At 36.3% G+C, this 12,943-nt stretch overlaps 1 long non-coding RNA gene across 1 annotated transcript in view; it reads left to right on the forward strand.

Moving 5' to 3' along the window:
• Positions 1–9,615: 9,615 nt before the first annotated feature.
• The window catches only part of LOC146327033 (uncharacterized), a 41,114-nt gene continuing 37,786 nt past the window's right edge, over positions 9,616–12,943 (forward strand). The window contains exon 1 of the long non-coding RNA XR_014770579.1: positions 9,616–9,858. This is a non-coding gene — a long non-coding RNA (uncharacterized LOC146327033). The remainder of the gene's footprint in view (positions 9,859–12,943) is intronic.

A 12,943-nucleotide genomic window follows, 5' to 3' on the forward strand; every position in this document is an offset into this window, starting at 1 on the left:
TATTTTGATAATCAATATCTTCGGGTCTTTCACTGTTTCTACTGCCAATTATTTTCAAGGTTAATTCATTAATTATTTAGTCTATAAAATATAAAGACCATGATTGAAGTGGCAAGAAAATTTCTATCAATCAACTAATCTATTCAACTGCTAATCATTACAGCTTTAGTTAGTTGGCTAAAAAAAATAAGCCATCTGAAAATGTCCCCTTCACTTTTGTAAAAATCATAATGGACATTTCACAACTATTTTATAGGGAAAATATTTCACAGATTCTTCTAGAAATTTACAGATAAATCTATCATAAATATACTGAAACTGTTAATTGCTGCCTGTTTGAAATAAAGCAAAAATTTTCTTCAAGAAAAAAAAAAGGATTTTGCTTCATCTCAACTCCAGCCAGATGTTTGTTGATTGTAGGTAATGAAAGATATATGACAACGCACCATATGTTAGCCAGCAAGAAAAAAGACATGGCAGTGTACGGCAATGCTGAAGATATGACTGAGGGAATTCAGAAACCAGCTTGTACAGCAGAAACCATTGAGACATTTCTTTTTTTCACATCCTCCATAGTTGATCTGTTTGTCAGGAAAAGGAGGGAAAACTTGTAAAGAAATTACTGTTTATATTTTTTCTTTATGTTGACATAAAGATATTTGCTGACATATTTTTATTTATTTATTTTTACGTACAAGTATTATTATTTATATTTATTATTTATTTTTAAGTACACTGCCATTACAGTTCTTACAACTTTAAAAACACGTTTTCTTTTCATCAGATGTTCCTCACTTTCTAAAGGTAATAAATTGTTTTTGCTTTTTGCTGCTGCTAGCATGAGCAACTCCTTGAACTTAGTGTTGTTAGTTTTATCAAATTGCTTGTGTTGAAGAGCAACTTTCCATAACGTGGTATCAGGTGTGGTGGTATCGGTTTAGTTTTCTGAGTAAGAGTACAAGTACATAAGCACAGTATCGGACTGATACCCAACACTGTCATCGGCACATCACTAAATACAAGAAAATTTTCCCTGTACTCAATGTCCTTACACAGAAATAGATATACAGCTAAGAATAAGAACAGCAAAGCTGAATAAAGGAACTGGCTTCAATGACTGGTCAGGCTCTCTTGAATTTTGAAATACTCATAATGTAAAAGGTAGAATATATTAAGTATTGAAAAGGAAAAACAACCTCTCAGTAATTTCGTGGGAGGTCCAGAAATGTTTAAAGACAAATAAAAATACGCTGCAATGAATATTAAACATAGTCTGAAATGTTTTTTTTTTTGCATCAAAAACTCAATAAATTACACTACTTTAAAATGAAAAATTCTAAATAATTACATACACTCCTTGTCCCTCCATGAAAAAATCCATCTCTCTGAAGTTTTGTTCTGATGTAACAAAGTCATACATACACAAGGTGAGCACAGAGAAAAATTCTCTCCTCAGCAGATGAATTTTAAATGAACCTTCTACTGTCAAAATTCCCATACATCATTGTGCACAGTGAAGGTCAAATATCCAAGTAATTATAATCAGCAAAACACATTTTTGAGGGAAGGGGACTTTTGAGCTGTCAGTGACAAACTGATGGTATGACACTTGAAAGTTTCGAGTGCATCAATGTATCTGCAGACCGTGAAATTTAACTTTTGATTTCAGATGAGGGAAGTGGGGATTTCTGATAAATACAGCTGCATACAAATCACATGTTCTCTCTTTCCTTATCTTTTCTCTTTCCCTCGAACCCTCTCTGCCTTTCTCTAACAATGATCTGGCCTTATCATCCATCATATCACTTATTTGCCTCGTCCTTTCTTGTTCTCTCTGTGCCTCTTGCTTTTGCTTCCTGTTCACTTCTGCAGCCTTGTTGAGTGAAGTCAGTCAAAGCCAGGGGATCTGTGGAAATCCAAACAGATTAGAGAGTAAGAAGGACCTTGGAGATCCCAACTTTCTATCCTCTCTGAGGTGATAAATGTCATCCTTGGTTTTAGCCGCGACAATGATATACATTACAGAGGGGCATTCCATCAGACCTGCTCATCCACTGAGACTCATTTGTAACAGGTGACTCTATTTGAGATATTTATCACGACAACTATTGGTTTTCAAAATGGATTACACCTGACATGGGCTTTCCTCCAAAAAATGTTAACAAGCCTGATCATTTTCCCTCGACTACAATTACGGGTCTACTGGTGAGGATGGATGCAGAATCAGTGGCTGCAATGACAGGCTATGCTGTGGAGCTGCATGGTGTAATGGTTTACCATTGCTCAGTGCCTGTATGAATGAGAGAGCGTGCCATTAGCACCACAGGCTGCTCCATGTTGGTGTCTCCAATAATGGGCCAATCAATAGGAACGCAGGACTGGAGAGCACAAAAACAAGGAATTGAAAGCATTAATAATGTCCATCCAAGGCTCTCAGACAATGTCTGTAAATATGTAACAGGCCCTTAAGCACACAGAGCTTTTTTGTGGTGAGAAATTCTGCATTGCGGCATTAATATTTTTGAACAACAGTACTGTCTAGTGCCGAGTAGAAGCTGAAATCTAAAAAGATGTGTCCACGCGCTCCTTTCCCATTAGGAAGAGAAAGGGTTTTGGGGGATAGGCGTTCGAAACTCTCCACATCCAAGAACAGATCCCAATTATAGATCTGGGCTGTGCCCGTCTCTGTCTACTTTCCTTCAGATCATACTCTGGAGTGCATGCATTTTCTCCCTCAGCAAAACAAACACAAAACACATTCACATTCTAAACTGCTCGCGGTGAGGACAGCTGCAGCCAGACGGAGCAAGAGAGAAGGACTATTTGAAATCATGTCAGTGTGTTCTAGTTGGGAGATAGTTTTACCCAGAGCTCCCCGGCATAGGAGAGAGGGGCCCACTGCGAAGACGCAGCTTCAAAGTGAATAACTGTGTGAAACTACCATCTGTTTGCTCAGATGAATTCTGCGCTTTAAAAAAAGGCTTATTTTAAGAGCAGGATGTTGTAGGCTTTGAAGTCGATAACATGCTTATAATGCTTTCGAAATCTGAGTACATATAGATATTTTGCCTGAATGATGTGGTCTCAGACACTGCCGCACTGCGAAATATCAGAAAATACGCAATAACAACTTTTTTATTATAATCTGGTTTATTTCTGTGCAAAATCCACTGGCCATCTTTGTTACACAGCAGTGCTATATGGGTGCAGCGGGAGCTTATTTAATTTGACATATAGTGTATGCTGTTGAGATCTCTCCGGTGCAATGAATGAGTTGGTTTTGTTCTCACTGAAACAACCTTCTCCTCTCCTTTTTAAGTGAACCATCAGTTTGTTCAATTAAGATCTGTGTCGCCTCCCACAGGTATGACTGAACACTAAATATCATTGAATTGTGGGCCTGTTTACCTAACTGCCAAGAACACACACACACACACACACACACACACACACACACATTCATCCATGTGTCAAGTAGCAGCATAGGCAGCAACTAATCATTATTTCCAACATGGATTAATCAAGTGATTTTTTTAAACAAGTGATCTTACTTGTTTTGTCTGAGATGAGATATTCAGTTTAATCACATTTCAGACAAAATTTTGAAAGTTTAAATGATTGACAGAATATCACAATTAGATATGCACATTAAATATCAGGGCAGGTAAGTTATTGGCGAATAATGGGAAATTTATACAATTATTTATTTTTCTGAAAAGGAAATTGTAGCCAACAAATATCAACTACAACTAGGGCTGCCACTAATTATTATTTTCATTGTCAATTAATCTGTTGATCCTGTCACAATACTGTCAGTTGAAAAATAGGTCCAAACATTTTTTCAAGTCTCTCCTGTAACATTAATAACCTGTTGATTATTGTATTGATTAATATATTAGTTGTTTGGTCCATGAAATGTCAGGAAAAAAAGTGAAAAATGTTTATTAGCCCAAGCCCAAGATGGGATCCTCAAATGTAATTTGTCCACAACCGAAAAATATTTAGTTTACTGTCAAAAAGGAATGAAGAAACCAGAAAATATTCACATTTAAGAAGCTGGAATCAGAGCATTAATCGTTGCAGCTCTAGCTATAATAATACGGTTTGGCAGATTATGTCAAAGCATTTAATTTGATTCTATGACAAAATGCTCCATAAATACTTGTTTTTGATGTACTACAAAAAAAAAAAAAAAATGAATAAACATTTGAAGAGTCAACTAAAATGATACAGGATTTGAGGGGCTGACACCAATAATATTATGCAGAAAAAAAATTATATTGTCACCAGTGGATATTGCAATGGTCCTGAAAATGTGTTTATCAAACACTTGTGTCAAAGATATGAAATGACGGAAGGATATTTGCCGTTTAACAACAAACCTTCACTGGCATATTCAATAATTATAAATAGGCATAAACTACTCTGAATTATGTCTGTCAAAAAAAAAGGTTTCACATTGATGCAGCTGTGATAAACCAAAATCTGATGATAATATCGATGGAACTATTTATCTGTCTGGCTCTAATTGTAACAGTTATGTCAGTTAGATTTGGGTTAGTCAGAGCTATGAAATATTAAATTATCCATTTTTGCTCACTTCATCTTAGCCTTTCTTACCCTCAGGTGTGCATAAACTACAGGTTAAATTAACTTCTTTTTAAAATACAAAATGTTAACTCATCGATTAAGGAGAAGCAGGTAACTATCATATATCATGTACCCCTAATCACAGTTATTGGTAATATATTTTCTGTCAATCAGCTAACTAATAAGTAATCAAAGCTTGCATCACTGTACCATGCTAACACATTTGCATTAGGTTAAGTGACTTTTTTCATTCAACAACAGCAGAGCACCAGGGTTCACAGATTAGCTCAGAGTCTGTTGAACCAAGAGTAGCAACCACACCACCAGACAATCAAAGGGAATTGGGACCAAGTCACACACAAATAACCACTGAATACACATCAATGCACATCTGGCACCAACACACCACACAAAGCAGGCCTCATGTGGCCTGCGTCTCAAAGAACCGCTGGCCTCTGTTACAGTAACATTACATCAACACCATGGAGACAGACAGCTAGCCAGATGTTTGAAGATAAACGTTTACTCACCATTAAAGAAGTTGGGTCGTGTTGAACTGTCTCGAGGTAACATCCTGTCACTTGTAAACTGCTGTTTCCCTTCAAACATGTTTCCTCGATGTCCAGTGTCAATATGTCCACATGTCCTTCCTCGGTGCTACAGTCCAGCCCGTCTTTATCCCAATGTTACACACTCTTATACCTTTATGTAAACGGAGTGTCTGTGAATAGAGTTTGCTGGTTGTCTGTCTGGATGAGGCCTGTGGAGTTCAACAGTCCCGGGAGAGAAACAGCCCGGGGGTGTGGAGGAGGAGGAGGAGGAGGAGGAGGAAGGGGGCTGCCGCTGCGCCTGACCTAACGCTAACCGCTAAAGGTGTTAGCATCTCTGTCTCTGAAAGACAGACGGATTTTCTTCACTTGTTGCTCCTTCTTCGCCTGCAAACAACTGTTTCATCGGAAGCTGCAGTGTACAGACTCTTCACAGTTGTTGACTTTTCATACCTAGAACTTTAAACTTATTGTCAAAATAATGTTTGTTTGTTTGTTTTTTTTTTTTTACCTTAGCTAGCTTCCTAAACATGGCTGCTACATCAGTGCATTCGCTGCTCGTCATTAATTAAAGGGATAGTTCACCCCAAAATGAAAATTCGGTCATTGGCCTCATGCTAATTAAAGGTCAGGTTTATTTTTTTTAGTCCACAAAACTCTGTTGGAGTTTCACAGGAAAACAGCACTGCAGAATCTCACAAACAATTCAAGTGAATGGTGACCAGTTTTCAAACTGGAAAAAAAAACAATGAAATGCTTCTATACAACTAACCTGGTTTAATTTAAGTCTCCTAAAGCCCCAACCTGCCACTCACTTGTACACACACACCATCACACCACACATGCACAGTTCAGACAGTGTGCATGCACATTTGAACATAGCTCCAGGCCAAGGAAGGAAGGTTCAGGCTAAAAACACAGTGCAAGTGACGTCTTTCAAGTCAGCTTGGCATGTTGGGGCTTTAGGAGACTTGGATTACTCCAGATGTGCAGTACAGAGGCATTTCATATATATTTTTTCTCTTTCTTTGAAAACTGTTCAAATATACTCTCTTGTTTTTTTCACATTTGAAATCATGACCAGCTTGCAAATATAAAAGAAAAACAACAGAGAAAAAATCTAAAATGCCTCCATGCTGCTTATATGATGTTGTTGGTTGTATTGTGTTTGGCTGATATATGCACTAAAAGTGAAACACTTTTTCTTGTGTGTCTATTCTGAAATGCTCTTCAAATTGGCCCTTTTCTTTTGATTTACCTTTGATATTACAGTACAGTGTTACTTGCAGCTTACTGAATAGATGTCAGTTGCATACTTTCATGGGTAGTCTGTGTTGAGATGGTGCAAATATTTTTAATACATGTCTAATCTTTCTATAATACATTTCTCTTGTGTTTTTCCTTCACATTACCTCCGGCCTAATTACTTTTGGGTGGGCACCAACATGGGGTGATTTTGGGTGACTGTGGTTTGCCTGCAGAAATGAGACTGTAGCAGCACACACAGAAAAATATATTTTTCAAAGTAAATTCTTAATGAGATGTTGCTTTGAGGTCCAGTTCTGTGTAGAAAACTGGTATAAAAATAACAATGTTAGAGCAGGACTTGTTAGTAAAGTGAATATGGTAGACAATCCTACACTGCACTGTACATAATACATCTAAAACTACTGTACACTGGCTAAATATTGCCAAAGATATTTAAAAATAAAACATTAGGTACACTGTGTACAATAGATGTTAAATCTACCAAACCAGTGGTATTCAAACTTGGGTCCAGGGACCATTAGAGGCACTTGAGTGTCTTGTAAGGGTCCCAAGCAAAAGGAGGAACAGAATATTTAAACTTTCATCAGATTGTTTGGAAGTTGGAACAAGAAGTGAAGGAAAAGGGTTGACTGTTTTGATTGATTGTTATCTATAGTAATTCTAGTTTGATCATTGATTGACTATGAAGATGTTGTTATCTTAAAACCTAGAAATAAAAAAGTACTCGGTACAAAGGATTCCTTAAGACAAAACCCTCATTTTCAAGGCAACTGCAATAAATTTTTGAGTTTTGAGCCGAAGTCAAACTTTTATGTTTTGAAATAAACTTAAAACAAAAAAAAAGTTTTCCCACCTATAAACTTTAATTGAGATAATTTCCTTTTCTTCTTAATGTAAACTTTGTGAGCTTATTTATCATTATTTGGGTGCCTGAAAATCGAATGGTTTTAATTGAAATTTTTATAATTTGACCATTATTCACTTCACAAGTTTTGTCAATACTTTTTTAAATAAAAATAAAAAATTGGTGTATAAAACTCAAAGATTCAAGTTTATCTTACAATGAAAAGGAAATTATCTCAACAAAAGATTAGTAGTTAGTGACACTTTCTAAAAAAAAGCCTGAGTTGAGGATCCACATTCTAATGTGAATCTATTGTGGGTTCCTTGACATGAAAAAGTTTGCGACCCCTGTATTAAACTACACTGTGAACGTTTTCATTATAACATGTCAGTAACGTCACGTCACAGGTGATCACTAAACAGGGTGACCTTTCCCCAGGGGCACATTTCTGTTTGCATCACTTATGAAGGTCTTAAGAACTGAGTGTTGCACCGATTAAACCTTTAAGCGTGTGATGGGGAAGCAAATTAATTGGATTATAAATCAGCATATGTGCACAAGAAATTCAATTGGAAAATAAGGAAAAAACAAACAGGCCTACCGCATTCAATTTAAATATTAGTCGAGCTTTACAGGTTTACTGTACTTTAACAAAGTTGCCCAGAAGCCACAAGGATACCCGCAAAATATTTAATGAAGTGTCAGGCAAACGATATTACTAAATACAGCACTCTATTTCATGGGGTAAAGAAGATCAAATGAAGTGTATAGTGTGTCGCTCAGAATTAATGGGCATTACATTGTGGATCTCCCTGGTGATGCCAGCAGCTCAGTGCCTCTGAAACACCTCTGCTATGACTAATCATTCTTTACTAGTGGCAACAGCCTGAAGGCTTCAAGCATCATTGACAATTCATGGCCACACTATGGAAAATGGCCAGATAAGACCAAACATATTATATAATGTGCTTGTGGCAAAGACTTTTGTCTGCATTCTGCAAAGTAATACAAATACAATACAGTTTCTCACAGTAATATTCACTTTTTCCCTTGATTTGCAGAGGGAGACTCAACGCCTCCCCATTGTGAGGGGAAACAAACACATTTTCATTATTTTGCAGAGGCAGGGTTACATACAGTGTGGTGTACAAACAGCCTCAATACAATGTGCTGGAAAATGCTCATAACTGCTAAATTTATCAATAGTCCAGAAACAGGCGTCAGCAGGGGGTAGCTGGCGATAATAACTGTGACCACCCTGGAAACCTTCATCTATCTTAATGAAAGTGCCAGTCAGTGGAGGATGAATGCTAAGAGGCTGGAGTTGTTTGAATGACAATGTTTAATTTACAGAAAGAAGGCAAATGACAAAACACATGAATGGTCTATTCTTTTCCTTAGAAGCATACATGGCAGTGGTGGAAGAAGTACTCACATTGTTTACTGAAGAGTAGCAGTACTCAAATGTGAAAATAATTTGTTAGAAGAAAATGTCTGGCATTCAAAATCTGACTTACTGTAGAAGTTTCAGCATCAAAATGTGCTTTAGGTATCAAAAGTAGAAGTACTCATTATGCACAACAGTCTCAGTTTCAGAAGAATGACTATTATATTAATGGATCATAATTATTGATAGATTTATTTACACTATTAAAACTACACTTGCATCATTTTAACGTTGAAACTGGTAAAGGTGGGGCTAATTTTAATTACTGTATATACTGCTGAGTACCTTAATCTACATTAATATGTATAATATTTTAGTTGTTGATAATATTATGCGTTACTAATTTTCAGATAGGTTTCATTGAGCCAAAGGAAATTCAGTCAATGCTCATTTCCATGATTTCAAAGAACTATAATCATATTAATAATAATAATGATCATATTAATGTCCATTCACAGATATAAGAACTGTATTTGGGATCAGAACAGTATCAAAAATAAGCAAATTGAAAAGGAAGGAGCGATTTTCAAAATTAAGAAAAATATTTACAATAAATAAAACTGATAAAGATAAAATAAACGTGTATTTAATTAAATAAATAAATAAATGAAAAAGATCAACCTGCCACTAATAGCAGAAACATAAAGATGAGGTCGTGAAAGCTGTAGTTTCTTATCTTGATGTTTCCTCTTAGTCCTTACTCTACTTAAGTACAGTGCTTGAGTAAATGTACTTAGTTACTTTCCGCCACAGGTATGTAGCAACTGTATGGATCATCCTCATTGTTTCACTGTCGCTGCCACATGATGGCGCTGTTGCGCACTCGTGGACGGTAAACACGGTTTCAGATGGTCGGCTAACCAAATTAGAAATGTATAAACCCTCAGTTGTGAAAACGTGTCACTAGAATTAAAAAGAAGAAAATAAAGAAACAGACAGTTAGGCTACAACAATGCCACTGAAAGGGGTGGTGAAATGACAGATTTTATGGTTCAGGCTCTGATGCTAGCTAGCACTGCTACTTACCTGTGCGACCAAACTAGCTTCCTGCGCACCTGGGAGCCTCGTTTTCCACCTTGGATTTATTAATAGAAAAGTCTTCATGGCGTCCTCTCTGGTGGTGGATGCTTCTGCACACGAAGGCAAACACATGGTTTAAGGTAAGACATCTTTCTCAGTTATTCTGTTTTGCTGAATGTGTCTTTTTTCTAAATGCTAAGAAGTTAGCTGTTTTACATGGCAGCCACGCTGATATGAAATTGTAAACAGATGTCGCCAATCATAATAATTACGGCCCTGTTCCATTTATTGTAGCAGTGTTTGTCCACAGGCCTTAATTGATGGCAGCCTATTCTCCTATATTCAACATTGCTGAGATGTATAAATTAAAATACATTAGATAAGCTGTGGTTTATGTGGTCTTCTCACATATGTGGTTGAGTGAGACAGATTTGTCTTGTAGTTATTTATGTTTGTGTGGGCAGTAGTTGATAGGGCCGGGCAATTTATCAATATTATAATAATAATGATATAGGCCTAGATATTGGATATCATCATATTGTTATATCGTGGGATAGGTGTTGTCCTTTCCTGGTTTTAAAGGTTGCATTACAGTAAAGTGATGAAATTGTATTTCTTCTATTATTTGCCTTTACCAGTGTTGGGCAAGTGCAAGTTACTTTTTACTTATTACTCCTATATGTAGTATCATCATTATTTTTTACATTACTTGTTATATTACTATATTACTTTTGCACCTTGTTGGCCATCTCGTTGCACTCCAGAGTTGAACTGCTGACCAAGTGACCTGTTAACATGCAGAAAGCTTTTGTTGTCAGCTGTCCAGATGCCGGCTGTGGTGTTCTGCTCTCTGAGCGTGGCCTTCAGATTAGATACCATCACCACATATTCTCTGTCAAGGAGCCAAACAAACTCAAAATAATGACAATACTTCCACCTTCTCTCCATCCTTTGTTTAGCTTTTTGGCTGGCACACATCAGTTTCATTACTGTCTTGGATTTGTAATCCCTTACACTACTCATTATTGGGAAGAGTAATAATATTACAGTAATATTTAAAGTAATATATTACTGCCTTTACCCATGTAGTGATTATATCCACTAGTCTTGTCACAATACTGGAATTTCTAACTTTGATTCAATACCTTGAAAAATATTGATATTCAGTATTATTTTCACAGTGAACAGTTGACCCAACATTGAAGGCATGAAATTTTCGTGTTTTATTAAAGATAAATATAATAAGGCTATAATGAGAAATCAAACTTTTTAGAAGTGTTCTTTATTTTTTATTTAAAGCATTAAAAATAGCTAAAATGATCTAAATAGATAAAAATAAGTATAACTATCTAAATAGAAGGGTAAAAAAGTTAATAGTAATGCTTGTTAAAGACAACAGCGTCTAAGTTGATTTTAGGGTGACCAGGTGAGAATGGGTGAAATTTGGGACTTGGGTTGAAATAGAATAATTTAGAGTGACATAATTTGTTATTAATAGTATTAAGATCAATTACAGGTTCTGAGGATGATACAGGTTCCTGGTAAAAGTCACAGGTGTGTTGGAGTCATTTTAAATGTCTTATCAGCAGCAATTGTCATTCAGCTGTAGGGACTTACAAAGACATTTTTAATGATTTTTTTTCTAATCACTAATTCCTGCACTCTCTGCCAGGTTGAGTGACATCAACAATCTGTTATTTATTATAGCCAAACAAATAAATTAGATGAGTTAAAATACTACCAATAATACTTTTACATATTTTATAAACCCAAAGTAAGCATCTTTAATAACTAAAAGCAGGAATTATAGCCCACATGAGTGATTTGATCTGAATATTTACACAAATTCATATGTTGTAATCATCTGTTTCCATAATGGTTAATTTTCAGGACAGAAAGGACAGGTTTTGGGATTTGGTACAGCTGTGTGTTTCGGGACTGACCTTTCTTTGTTTTTTTTTTTTCACCTTTGTTGATTTAAATCACAGAATTAGATACTATAGTCAAAGGCGGCAGGGCTTTGTGGGCACTACAGCGGTGTGTATCAAGAGATAACAGCTCATTTGTTTTATGCCCTGATAACTGTCATTTACATTTTCAAATTCTGATATCAAGTGTGATATAATGGCTGTGTTGTGTTTGAAGTGTTGTTTTCTTCAGACGTGCACCAGATTTCACAAGAAGTGTGGGGTGGAGAGACAAAAAAAAAATACTGGGGAAATTGCCAGTTCTGCCATTTATTTCAATTATTGCAAGAGAGAGCTCATTTCGATTAATTTGAATAAAATATTGAAATTGTGACATTTCTAATAAATATCAATATCAAGGTATTTGGTCAAGAAATATTGTGATATTTGATTTTGCTCATATTGCCCAGCAGTAGTAGCTGACTGTGATCAGTATGGCAATTATCTATTCAGATCTCACTAATTTGGCTTTGGGGCAAATTATCTTTCATTTAGACCTTTCATGTCTTTTTGTATTTCTGCCTCAATGGTCTTTTCAGTGTCATTTATACCTTTATTAAAACCACCTTAAAGGTCAAGCCTGTCAACTATTGGGAGAACATGGTGTTTAGACTTGTCTGTCTATGACTCGATGACTCACACTGATACAGACGGAGGAACAGAGTCTTTAGAAAGCCAGCAAAACGTCAGCAGTGGAGACAATAAAGCCTCTTTCTGTTAAGTCTGAAGCACTGAAAGCCGTGAAACTGATCATATAATAAAATAAACAATCACCTACTTTGGTGGAGTTGTGCAGTCATTATGTGCGGCAGGCATCTCATGCTACGTCTCACTCCTGCTATTGTACTTACAGTACAAGACATTGACGTGTGCCAGTTGAAATGCATTGTTTGCTGCTCCAGCCCCTCATCTCTAATTATAAAATGCCAAACTTCATTCTGTCTGGTTCCTTTTCTCGTAGGTCGACAGCTAGGCTGTTCATGCTTCATAGCACTTCCCCCTCTCAAGCTATTTCCCCCATAGCCTAACCTAATATTGACTGGAATAGAAAATTCAAAGCTGCTGTAAACATTCAAATGTCTGACAAGCCCACTTCCAATTTCACAGATACAGACCTGGGAGTTATTATGGCAAAACAAACTGCAATCTTGCTGTGCATTAAAGAGAAAAAGACAATGCTGTTTTGCTTTCTGTGCAAGGTCTTCCGATATTGTGCACTAAAGAGGCAGTATTTTACGGGGAGAGCTGAATCAAAATA

The sequence above is a fragment of the Lutjanus erythropterus genome, chromosome 5 (assembly GCF_056507025.1).
Source record: "Lutjanus erythropterus isolate fLutEry1 chromosome 5, fLutEry1.hap2, whole genome shotgun sequence".
NCBI classification, from domain to species: Eukaryota; Metazoa; Chordata; class Actinopteri; order Lutjaniformes; family Lutjanidae; genus Lutjanus; species Lutjanus erythropterus.